The following is a 12,863-nucleotide window of genomic DNA, read 5'->3' on the forward strand; positions in this document are numbered from 1 at the left end:
TTACCGCCCGGGCGTGGAAGGTTCTGCCCGCGATGCTAGGTTCTGGCGCTCGGGCGGTCATAAACTTCAACCCGGGCGCCACACCTTCTGCCCGAACGTCATCTTCTTGAACATTGGCGCTCGGGCGGTCACTTTCTACCGCTCGGGCGCCACTAGTTCTGCCCGAAACTTATGAAATTTATATTCTTTGTCCAATCTGGTCTCGTAGTGGCCCGTTTACAATTATATCTGTTTAATTCACTAATCTCATAGCAAATTACGATAATCAAATTCTCGGGCATTACATCCCAAGCAAGTATATTATATGGTTTTTATCAAAATAAAAACCATGGACTAAATTTAATTATCTCAAACATATTTGAGACTAATTAAATATTACTTGAATTTACCCAAGTCCCACTAGTTAAATAATTAATTTAAATTGAGCTCTACAAGACTCAATATAATTTAATTAATTCAACACTTGAATTAATTTAATTATTTGGACTCTACTAGGTCCACTAGTGTTTAATTAATTCAACACTTGAATTAATTTAATTTAGTCCATAATAATGTTTATGAAAATCACAATTTTCAAATACATTATTCACTTGGCCAACTTTTAATTTAGGAACACTTCCATAAATTAAAATTTACATTTCTCTCATAGAAGTCATACTTCTATTTTTCTTTACGCTTATAAACTCATTTATAAGCCGTTCAACACATTGAACTAATTTTCTCCTTTATAGAAGTCATACTTCTAATTTTCCTTACGCTTATAAACTCCTTTATAAGCCGTTCAACACATTGAACTATTTTTACTTCTCAACGGGATCTAGAAAGCTAGTACTTGTGTGGCCCTCAATGGTTCATTGATACAACTAGCCGTGGGTTCACATCTCCATGTGATTCGGACTAAACATGTCCTTATATGAGCATACCCCAATTGCTCAATTCTTACTTATCAACACCTTGATAACAAGAACGTCAGAACTCAAGTCAGATAGTACCCAACCAATCATGTTAAACGCCTAGCAGCATCGCTTACATGATTCCCTAGGCATCATGTAGTGACCCGTTCCAGAATCACCTACTAATCAAAAACTAAGCATGCAATTAACCTAATCAATTATAATCAGAGATAACAGCGGAAATATGGCCAACAACAATAGTTATACAACCCAATCGAAATCGAAGTCTAGACTAACTCAAAATGAAATATCCAGTACAACCATATCGAATCAAATGGAAAACACTGAAAACTAAACCAACCAGCTACTCAACGTCCTCCTCCTGCTCCTCCTGAGCCATCCAACCTGAGGCCTGCCCCGTGGGAATGGGGTGTCCAAGAATAAACAAAACCGAGGACGTGAGCGATAAGAACGCCCAGTACAAAAGTATGAGTATACAAACCTATATGAAATGCACATGCTATGATATGATACCAGGGTAGTCAAGAAACAGGAATCATAAAGGATCTCAAAATGCTCAGTCTAGAGGCGCCAAGTGGATAGTGCCGCGCGGTCCAACCTCTGGGTCACTGCATCCACTACAAGACAGACGTGGACCTAAAATGTCCCGGACCACCGAAGCCCTCCCGACCCGTCGGCCACTGTGTACTCTCGGTGTCCATGCGTCCACAAGACAGGGCTGAGCGGCCCCAAGATATAGCTTATCTCGAAAGAGATACAGCTCAACAGTAAAGGCTATCTCGAAGGAGATACGGCTCAACATGAAATGCAACGTGCAGTAATAAACGTGACATAATAGCATGCATCATATGACATATATCAATGCACCACATAATCATGCAACACATATAAGAATGTATACTCAACCAGGATATCTCGGATAGTACTTTCGTACCTCTATCACAGCAAGCCTAGCCTTACGCAACACCGCTAATCAAGTCTAGCACAAGCCTACGCATCAAAAGCATACTCAATCAACAATACTACCATGCTAGACTAGCAAAACCAGCACTCCCTAGTACTACCAAAGGTTTAGGGTTTACCTTCGTCCGTCGACAGCCCTTTGATGTCGATTGCCTTGAAACTCAGGCGCTGCTACGCTACTACTCCTGGCAGCTCTTGGCTATCGCTCGACCAACAACTAACCCTAGAAACCTTCCAAATCTTCTCAACTATGAGGCAAAACTCAAGAAATTAGCAAGTCAAAATGAGGAAATCCGAGCACTATTTATAGGCCATGTTCGGATCCTCCGAACAACACTTCGGAACGTCCGAACGCTACGTGTCCATTGGCTCTTGACAGCTCATGATCGGATCCTCCGATCATACACTTCGGACCGTCCGAACATGCATGGAAAAATGACGTGTCGATCAACACTTGACACCTATGATCGGATTCACCGAACTACACTTCGGATCGTCCGAACTCTTCGGTGCTTCCGAACCCTCTTCGGTCCGTCCGATCATGACCATAGCCAAAATTACACCTTAAACCTTCTTAATCACCATTACTCCGTTAATTACCCAATTTAGAATTCGGGCTACTACATTCTCCCCCCCTCAAAAGATTTCGTCCTCGAAATCAGGCTTAGAGAATGAACAAAATGAAATAACAACATCATTAATACATCTCAATTGTTGTTGAATACAACTGATACTATGATTACAACTGAAAACACAAACTTATACAAAGCACAACTCAAAAGAGCTCTGGATGCTCCGAACGCATACGACTCTCTAACTCCCAAGTGGCTTCTTCAGTGCCTCGACGCTGCCACTGCACTAAGACAAGAGGAATGATCTTATTCCGCAACACCTTATCTTTGCGATCTAGAATCTGAACTGGTCGCTCCACGTAAGACAAATCCGTATCAAGTTGAACTTCAGATGGATGTAAGATGTGCGACTCATCTGCTACATAACGTCTCAACAAGGATACGTGGAACACATCATGAATACTTGATAGGTACGGCGGCAACGCAAGTCTGTAAGCTAAATCTCCCACACATTCCAGTATCTCGAATGGACCAATAAATCTCGGAGACAGCTTACCCTTGAGACCAAATCTCAAAATCCTGCGAAAAGGCGAAACTCGGAGAAACACCTTCTCACCTGGCTGAAAATGAAGAGGTCGACGCTTTGTGTTCGCATAACTAGCCTGTCGATTCTGAGCAGTCTTAATCCGCTTCTTGATTACTGCAACCTTATCTATAGCCTGCTGGACTAACTCCGGTCCCTCTACCTGTCGTTCCCCGACTTCATCCCAGAATAATGGAGTACGACAACGTCGTCCGTACAACGCCTCAAATGGTGCCATACCAATACTACGATGATAGCTGTTGTTGTACGCGAACTCAATCAAAGGCAAATGATCCTGCCAAGCGGGTCCGAAATCCATAACACAGGCTCGCAACATATCCTCAAGCGTACGGATAGTCCTCTCTGATTGACCGTCAGTCTCCGGATGATAAGCAGTACTCAGACTCAGTGTAGTACCCAAAGCTGACTGGAAACTACCCCAAAACCGTGAGGTAAAACGAGGATCTCTGTCACTAACAATACTGACAGGCACTCCATGCAAACGTACAATCTCCTGAATGTACAATCGAGCCATACGATCGAAAGTGAAATCACGATTATACGGCAGAAAATGAGCAGACTTGGTGAGTCGATCCACCACTACCCAGATAGCATCGCTGTTCTTCGAAGATAATGGCAAGTGAGTAATGAAATCCATCGTAATATGCTCCCACTTCCATTCTGGAATAGGTAAGTTCAACAACAATCCTCCCGGTCGACGGTGCTCTGCCTTAACCTGTTGGCAAACTAGACACTTGGAGACAAACTGATACACGCTGCGCTTCATCCCTTTCCACCAAAACCGCATCCTCAAGTCTCTATACATCTTGTTGCTTCCTGGATGAACACTTAACTTGCTTCGATGCGCCTGAGACAATATCTCGTCCCTCAAAGTGTCATCTTCTGGTACTACAACCCGATTAGATAAGCACAGAAGACCATTGGACTGATAATGGAAATTACTATCACCACCAACTAACCGAGCTAATCTCTGAGTCTTGAGATCAGACATCTGAGCTTCTCGAATCCGAGTGAACAAATTGGGCTCAGATAAAATGGTAGCAACACGAATGCTCTCCATACCTTTCCGATGCTTGAAGTTAAACCCCAACGAGCAACTATCCTGGATGGCACTAGTCATAGCACAAGTCTGAAGTGCAGAGGCTCTCACCTTGCGACTAAGCGCATCAGCTGTGAGATTCGCAGAACCTGGATGGTACTTGATCTCGCAATCATAATCCTTCAGCAAATCCATCCAACGACGTTGCCTCATGTTCAACTCAGCCTGAGTGAACAGATATTTCAGACTCTTATGATCAGTAAAGATTTCAAACTGAACACCGTACAAATAATGACGCCAAATCTTCAGCGCAAACACAATAGCTGCCAATTCCAGATCATGTGTGGGATACTTCTCCTCGTGAGATTTCAGCTGTCTGGAAGCATAAGCAATCACATGACCGTTTTGCGTCAACACACACCCTAAGCCTTGAGTGGAGGCATCGGTGTAAACACTGAAACCATCAGATCCTGACGGTAACGCCAAAACAGGTGCGGAAGTCAGAAGTCGACGAAGCTCTCTGAAACTATCTTCGCACTCAGATGACCACTCAAATGGAACATCCCTCCGAGTAAGTTGCGTCAATGGTCTGGCTATCTGAGAGAAATTCACGATGAAGCGACGATAATACCCTGCCAGACCTAGAAAACTACGGATCTCAGCCACCGTCGTCGGACGTGACCAATTCAGCACTGCTTCAATCTTGCTGGGATCCACAGAAACTCCTTCCTTGGAAATCACATGACCAAGGAATACCACACGATCAATCCAGAACTCGCACTTACTCAGCTTAGCATACAATTGCTTCTCGCGAAGAATCTGCAACACAATCCTCAAGTGTTGGGCATGCTCTTCCACACTGTGGGAATAGATCAAGATATCGTCAATGAAAACCACCACAAACTGATCCAGAAAATCTTGGAAGACTCGGTTCATCAGATCCATGAACACCGCTGGCGCATTCGTCAATCCAAATGGCATAACTAGAAACTCGTAATGCCCATAACGAGTACGAAATGCAGTATTGGAAATATCATCATCTCTGACTCTCATCTGATGATAACCCGATCGCAAGTCGATCTTGGAGTAAACAGAAGTACCCTGAAGCTGATCGAACAAGTCATCAATACGGGGTAAAGGGTACTTGTTTTTTATCGTCACCCGATTCAGCTGGCGATAATCAATGCACAACCGCATCGATCCATCCTTCTTCTTGACAAACAAGACTGGAGCTCCCCAAGGCGAAACACTCGGGCGAATATAACCCTTATCAAGAAGATCCTGCAATTGCTGCTTCAGCTCTCTCATCTCTAACGGAGCAAGACGATAGGGGGCACGAGAAATAGGTGCAGTCCCTGGCATTAAATCTATGCCAAATTCCACCTCTCTAACCGGAGGAAAACCAGGAATCTCATCTGGGAAAACATCAGGAAATTCACACACCACTGGAATATCCTCTAGACCAACACTACCTGTGGATGAATCAATCGCATAGATGAGGTAGCCTTCCCCGCCCGACTCTAAAGCACGACAGGCTTTCAGAGCAGATACCACTGGCATCGGAGGTCGCGCTCCCTCACCATAGAAAAACCAACTAGAGCTTTCAGTCGTACGAAACTGAACAAGCTTCTGGTAACAATCCACAGTAGCTCGGTAGGTAGTCAATAAGTCTATACCCAAGATACAATCAAAATCTTCCATCTCTAGGATCATAAGATTCGCAGTCAACTCGTTACCCTCAAAATCTAAAGGACAACCCATCACTAGACGCTTCGCTAACACCGAATGACCCATCGGAGTAGAAACAGAAAGAATGACGTCTAGAGAAACATAGGGTAACCTATGACGCTTAACAAATCGTGCAGAAATGAAGGAATGAGAGGCTCCTGTATCAATAAGAACAAAAGCAGGAATACCGCATAAATGAAAAGTACCTGCTATGACTCTCTCCGTCTCATCTGCAGCCTGATCCTGGTTCAGCGCAAAAACCTGACCTTGGGCACGAGGTCGAAGATTCGAACTACCCACTGCCTGACCCTGCCTCCTCTGCTGAACAGTCGTCTGAGATCCAGAACCGGATCCTGCTCCACCTCGCAACTGAGGACAATTCTTCTTAATATGCCCCATCTCTCCGCACTGATAACAAGCTCCTGCGGCTACTCGGCATTGCTCCGATGGATGGTTCTTCCCACAATGCGCACAAGACTCCTTCTTCTTACCAAAGCGGAAAACACCACTAGATCGAGATCCAGATCCAGAAGAAGATGAACCAGATTTCTTGAATGACTGAGATCGAGGCCTCAAAGTACTCGGAGGTCTAGAAGAAGACAGAATAGCCCTACCACGCTGGAGACTGATCTCTGCCTGGCGACACCGGTTCACTAACCCATCATAAGAAGTAGGATTATCACAGACAGTGACTCGATCAAAGATCTCCTGATTAAGGCCCTGGAGGAAATGATCATACTTGGCCTCAGAACTGCCACTGATATGAGGAGCGAAGGGTAACAACTCAAAGAATTTCTGCTGATACTCATCAACAGACATACTCCCCTGCTTAAGGTTCAGGAGCTCAATCGTCTTGGCCTGGCGAAGGGCTGGAGGAAAGTACAGCTGCATGAACGCTGCACGGAAATCGACCCAAGTCGCTCTACCCTGCAACTGAACTATCGGCGCAGAAGTCGATCGCCACCACCTGCGAGCACGGCCCTCGAGAAGAAAACTAAGGGTCTCCATCTTCTGCTCATCGGTGCACTGGAATGCGCGGAAACAACTTTCCATACGCTCTAACCAATCCTCCGCATCATCGGGAGTCTCACCGCCAACTAAAGGCTTAGGCCCCATCTGCATGAAACGATGCATATCGAAACGCCTAGGACCATCCCGACGATGACGATGCTCACGATGACGTCTATGATCGTCCTGGTCACCCCATCGACCTACACTCCCCTGACTACTCCCGTCATCAAAATGGTCAGCCATCGCTACAAGATAGAATAGGGAAAATGGTAAAATGGTCAACGGAAATCCCAAAACAGAATCTATATCCCAAAATCATACGCATGCTCTGATACCATAAATGTAGTGACCCGTTCCAGAATCACCTACTAATCAAAAACTAAGCATGCAATTAACCTAATCAATTATAATCAGAGATAACAGCGGAAATATGGCCAACAACAATAGTTATACAACCCAATCGAAATCGAAGTCTAGACTAACTCAAAATGAAATATCCAGTACAACCATATCGAATCAAATGGAAAACACTGAAAACTAAACCAACCAGCTACTCAACGTCCTCCTCCTGCTCCTCCTGAGCCATCCAACCTGAGGCCTGCCCCGTGGGAATGGGGTGTCCAAGAATAAACAAAACCGAGGACGTGAGCGATAAGAACGCCCAGTACAAAAGTATGAGTTTACAAACCTATATGAAATGCACATGCTATGATATGATACCAGGGTAGTCAAGAAACAGGAATCATAAAGGATCTCAAAATGCTCAGTCTAGAGGCGCCAAGTGGATAGTGCCGCGCGGTCCAACCTCTGGGTCACTGCATCCACTACAAGACAGACGTGGACCTAAAATGTCCCGGACCACCGAAGCCCTCCCGACCCGTCGGCCACTGTGTACTCTCGGTGTCCATGCGTCCACAAGACAGGGCTGAGCGGCCCCAAGATATAGCTTATCTCGAAAGAGATACAGCTCAACAGTAAAGGCTATCTCGAAGGAGATACGGCTCAACATGAAATGCAACGTGCAGTAATAAACGTGACATAATAGCATGCATCATATGACATATATCAATGCACCACATATAAGAATGTATACTCAACCAGGATATCTCGGATAGTACTTTCGTACCTCTATCACAGCAAGCCTAGCCTTACGCAACACCGCTAATCAAGTCTAGCACAAGCCTACGCATCAAAAGCATACTCAATCAACAATACTACCATGCTAGACTAGCAAAACCAGCACTCCCTAGTACTACCAAAGGTTTAGGGTTTACCTTCGTCCGTCGACAGCCCTTTGATGTCGATTGCCTTGAAACTCAGGCGCTGCTACGCTACTACTCCTGGCAGCTCTTGGCTATCGCTCGACCAACAACTAACCCTAGAAACCTTCCAAATCTTCTCAACTATGAGGCAAAACTCAAGAAATTAGCAAGTCAAAATGAGGAAATCCGAGCACTATTTATAGGCCATGTTCGGATCCTCCGAACAACACTTCGGAACGTCCGAACGCTACGTGTCCATTGGCTCTTGACAGCTCATGATCGGATCCTCCGATCATACACTTCGGACCGTCCGAACATGCATGGAAAAATGACGTGTCGATCAACACTTGACACCTATGATCGGATTCACCGAACTACACTTCGGATCGTCCGAACTCTTCGGTGCTTCCGAACCCTCTTCGGTCCGTCCGATCATGACCATAGCCAAAATTACACCTTAAACCTTCTTAATCACCATTACTCCGTTAATTACCCAATTTAGAATTCGGGCTACTACACATCAAATGATAGTGCCTGCAAGAACCATTCAATTATGGTTAGCGTACAGTACGGTCCCTTCAACTCATATATCCCGATCGATTCGACAACCATTGGTTTATCGAGAGTTGTCAATGAATCGATACTATGTGTCATGTCGTAGTTGCATCAATGGTGTAATCTATGAAACCCCTTTCATAATTACAACCATACTCTGGCCAGAGATTTCGACCTACATACACATGACAACACATAGGATATCCATACCCGAAGGTAAGCGGTGAATCCCCGACTACAATGCATCGACTCCTATGTGTTTCGACAGAACACCCAACCTTGCCACCTGATGACCCCATGAGAGTCGGTAAACAAGTCAAAGTGTAATTCTAGCACATAGAGTCTCAATGTTGTCCCGGGTTATAAGGACTAATTCTGTAAAACCAAAAACCAGGACTTTTCCACTCGATAAGTGAGAACCACTTGGAAAGTCCTTTTATGGAGGGTTGTTCAGTGCACTCTACAAGGAGCACCTATCTGCATGTTCGGACATCACAATGTCCCCTACCAATGAAACATGGTACTCACATCGCAGATACTAGTCTCGAATTGAGCGGCCTATATCCTTCTTAATGGCGGCTGAATCGACTAGGAACCGTTTAGAATATACAGTATTCCAAATATGAGTTTCATGATACTCATCATATGAGCATCTCATATTCTTTCTACTAGTTGTATATTCAAGGGCTTTATCTATGCAACTAGCATGGGTATACAGATAAAGATTTGCCAAAATAATAATTTCAAATATTATTAAAATAAAGATTGCTTATACATAGAGTTTCATTGTGAATACTCGGCCAACACTTGGCTCGACGGGCACCTACTCTAACAAAAGTATTCCAAAAGTAACTCAAGAATTTAACATCGCGACCAGAAACAATAGTCCTAGGCATGCCATGCAACCTAACGACTTCTCTAAAGAACAAATCCGCTATGTTTGAAGCATCATCGAATTTAAGACAAGCTATAAAATGTGCCATCTTAGAGAATCTATCCACAACAACAAAAATAGAATGCCTCCCCTTCTAAATCCTAGGCAACCCCAAAATAAAGTCCATAGAAATTTCAATCCAAGTTCTTTTTAAGAATAGCACGCAAAAGTGTCCCAAAGTTCTATTGGCAACTTCAGTTTGTCCATCCGTTTGAGGATGACAAGTAGTAGAAAACAACAATTTTGTGTCGAGTTTAGCCCATAAAGTATTCCAAAAGTAACTCAAGAATTTAACATCGCGATAAGAAGCAATAGTCTTAGTCATGACATGCAACCTAACGACTTCTCTAAAGAACCAATCCGCAATGTTTGAAGCATCATCGATTTTATGACAAGCTATAAAATGTGCCATCTTAGAGAATCTATCCTCAACAACAAAAATAGAATCCCTCCCCTTCTTAGTCCTTGGCAACCCCAAAATAAAGTCCATAGAAATGTCAAACCAAGTTCTTTTTAAGATTAGCACGCAAAAGTGTTCCCAAAGTTCTATTGACAACTTCAGTTTGTCCATCCGTTTGAGGATGACAAGTAGTAGAAAACAACAATTTTGTGCCAAGTTTAGCCCATAAAGTCTTCCAAAAGTAACTCAACAATATAACATCGCGACCAGAAACAATAGTTCTAGGATGCCATGCAACCTAACGACTTCTCTAAAGAACATATCCGCAATGTTTGAAGCATGATCGGTTTTATGACAAGCTATAAAATGTGCCATCTTAGAGAATCTATCCACAACAACAAAAATAGAATCCCTCCCCTTCTTAATCCTTGGCAACCCCAAAATAAAGTCCATAGAAATGTCAATCCAAGTTCTTTTTAAGAATAGCACGCAGAAGTGTTCCCAAAGTTCTATTGACAACTTCAGTTTGTCCATCCGTTTGAGGATGACAAGTAGTAGAAAACAACAATTTTGTGCCAAGTTTAGCCCATAAAGTATTCCAAAAGTAACTCAAGAATTTAACATCGCGACCAGAAACAATAGTCCTAGGCATGCCATGCAACCTAAGGACTTCTCTAAAGAACAAATCTGCAATGTTTGAAGCATCATCGAATTTATGACAAGCTATAAACTGTGCCATCTTAGAGAATCTATCCACAACAACAAAAATAGAATCCCTCCCCTTCTTAATCCTAGGCAACCCCAAAATAAAGTCCATAGAAATGTCAATCCAAGTTCTTTTTAAGAATAGCACGCAAAAGTGTTCCCAAAGTTCTATTGACAACTTCAGTTTGTCCATCCGGTTGAGGATGACAAGTAGTAGAAAACAACAATTTTGTGCCAAGTTTAGCCCATAAAGTATTCCAAAAGTAACTCAAGAATTTAACATCGCGACCATAAACAATAGTCCTAGGCATGCCATGCAACCTAAGGACTTCTCTAAAGAACAAATCTGCAATGTTTGAAGCATCATCGAATTTATGACAAGCTATAAACTGTGCCATCTTAGAGAATCTATCCACAACAACAAAAATAGAATCCCTCCCCTTCTTAATCCTAGGCAACCCCTAAATAAAGTCCATAGAAATGTCAAACCAAGTTCTTTTTAAGAATAGCACGCAAAAGTGTTCCAAAAGTTCTATTGACAACTTCAGTTTGTCCATCCGTTTGAGGATGACAAGTAGTAGAAAACAACAATTTTGTGCCGAGTTTAGCCCATAAAGTATTCCAAAAGTAACTCAAAAATTTAACATCGCGATAAGAAGCAATAGTCTAAGTCATGACATGCAACCTAACGACTTCTCTAAAGAACAAATCCGCGATGTTTGAAGCATCATCGGTTTTATGACAAGCTATAAAATGTGTCATCTTAGAGAATCTATCCACAACAACAAAAATAGAATCTCTCCTCTTCTTAATCCTGGGCAACCCCAAAATAAAGTCCATAGAAATGTCAATCCAAGTTCTTTTTAAGAATAGCACGCAAAAGTGTTCCCAAAGTTCTATTGACAACTTCAGTTTGTCCATCCGTTTGAGGATGACAAGTAGTAGAAAACAACAATTTTGTGCCAAGTTTAGCCCATAAATTCTTCCAAAAGTAACCCAACAATATAACATCGCGACCAGAAACAATAGTTCTAGAAATGCCATGCAACCTAACGACTTCTCTAAAGAACATATCCACAATGTTTGAAGCATGATCGGTTTTATGACAAGCTATAAAATGTGCCATCTTAGAGAATCTATCCACAACAACAAAAATAGAATCCCTCCCCTTCTTAATCCTTGGCAACCCAAAAATAAAGTCCATAGAAATGTCAATCCAAGTTCTTTTTAAGAATAGCACGCAGAAGTGTTCCCAAAGTTCTATTGACAACTTCAGTTTGTCCATCCGTTTGAGGATGACAAGTAGTAGAAAACAACAATTTTGTGCCAAGTTTAGCCCATAAAGTATTCCAAAAGTAACTCAAGAATTTAACATCGCGAACAGAAACAATAGTCCTAGGCATGCCATGCAACCTAAGGACTTCTCTAAAGAACAAATCTGCAATGTTTGAAGCATCATCGAATTTATGACAAGCTATAAACTGTGCTATCTTAGAGAATCTATCCACAACAACAAAAATAGAATCCCTCCCCTTCTTAATCAAAGGCAACCCCAAAATAAAGTCCATAGAAATGTCAAACCAAGTTCTTTTTAAGAATAGCACGCAAAAGTGTTCCCAAAGTTCTATTGACAACTTCAGTTTGTCCATCCGTTTGAGGATGACAAGTAGTAGAAAACAACAATTTTGTGCCAAGTTTAGCCCATAAAGTCTTCCAAAAGTAACTCAACAATATAACATCGCGACCAGAAACAATAGTTCTAGGAATGCCATGCAACCTAACGACTTCTCAAAAGAACATATCCGCAATGTTTGAAGCATGATCGGTTTTATGACAAGCTATAAAATGTGCCATTTAGAGAATCTATCCACAACAACAAAAATAAAATCTCTCCCCTTCTTAATCCTAGGCAACCCCAAAATAAAGTCCATAGAAATGTCAATCCAAGTTCTTTTTAAGAATAGCACGCAAAAGTGTCCCAAAGTTATATTGGCAACTTCAGTTTGTCCATCCGTTTGAGGATGACAAGTAGTAGAAAACAACAATTTTGTGCCGAGTTTAGCCCATAAAGTATTCCAAAAGTAACTCAAGAATTTAACATCGCGATAAGAAGCAATAGTCTTAGTCATGAAATGCAACCTAACGACTTCTCTAAAGAACAAATCCGCAATGTTTG

Source organism: Primulina eburnea, chromosome 5, assembly GCF_022965805.1.
Source record: "Primulina eburnea isolate SZY01 chromosome 5, ASM2296580v1, whole genome shotgun sequence".
Classification (NCBI taxonomy): Eukaryota; Viridiplantae; Streptophyta; class Magnoliopsida; order Lamiales; family Gesneriaceae; genus Primulina; species Primulina eburnea.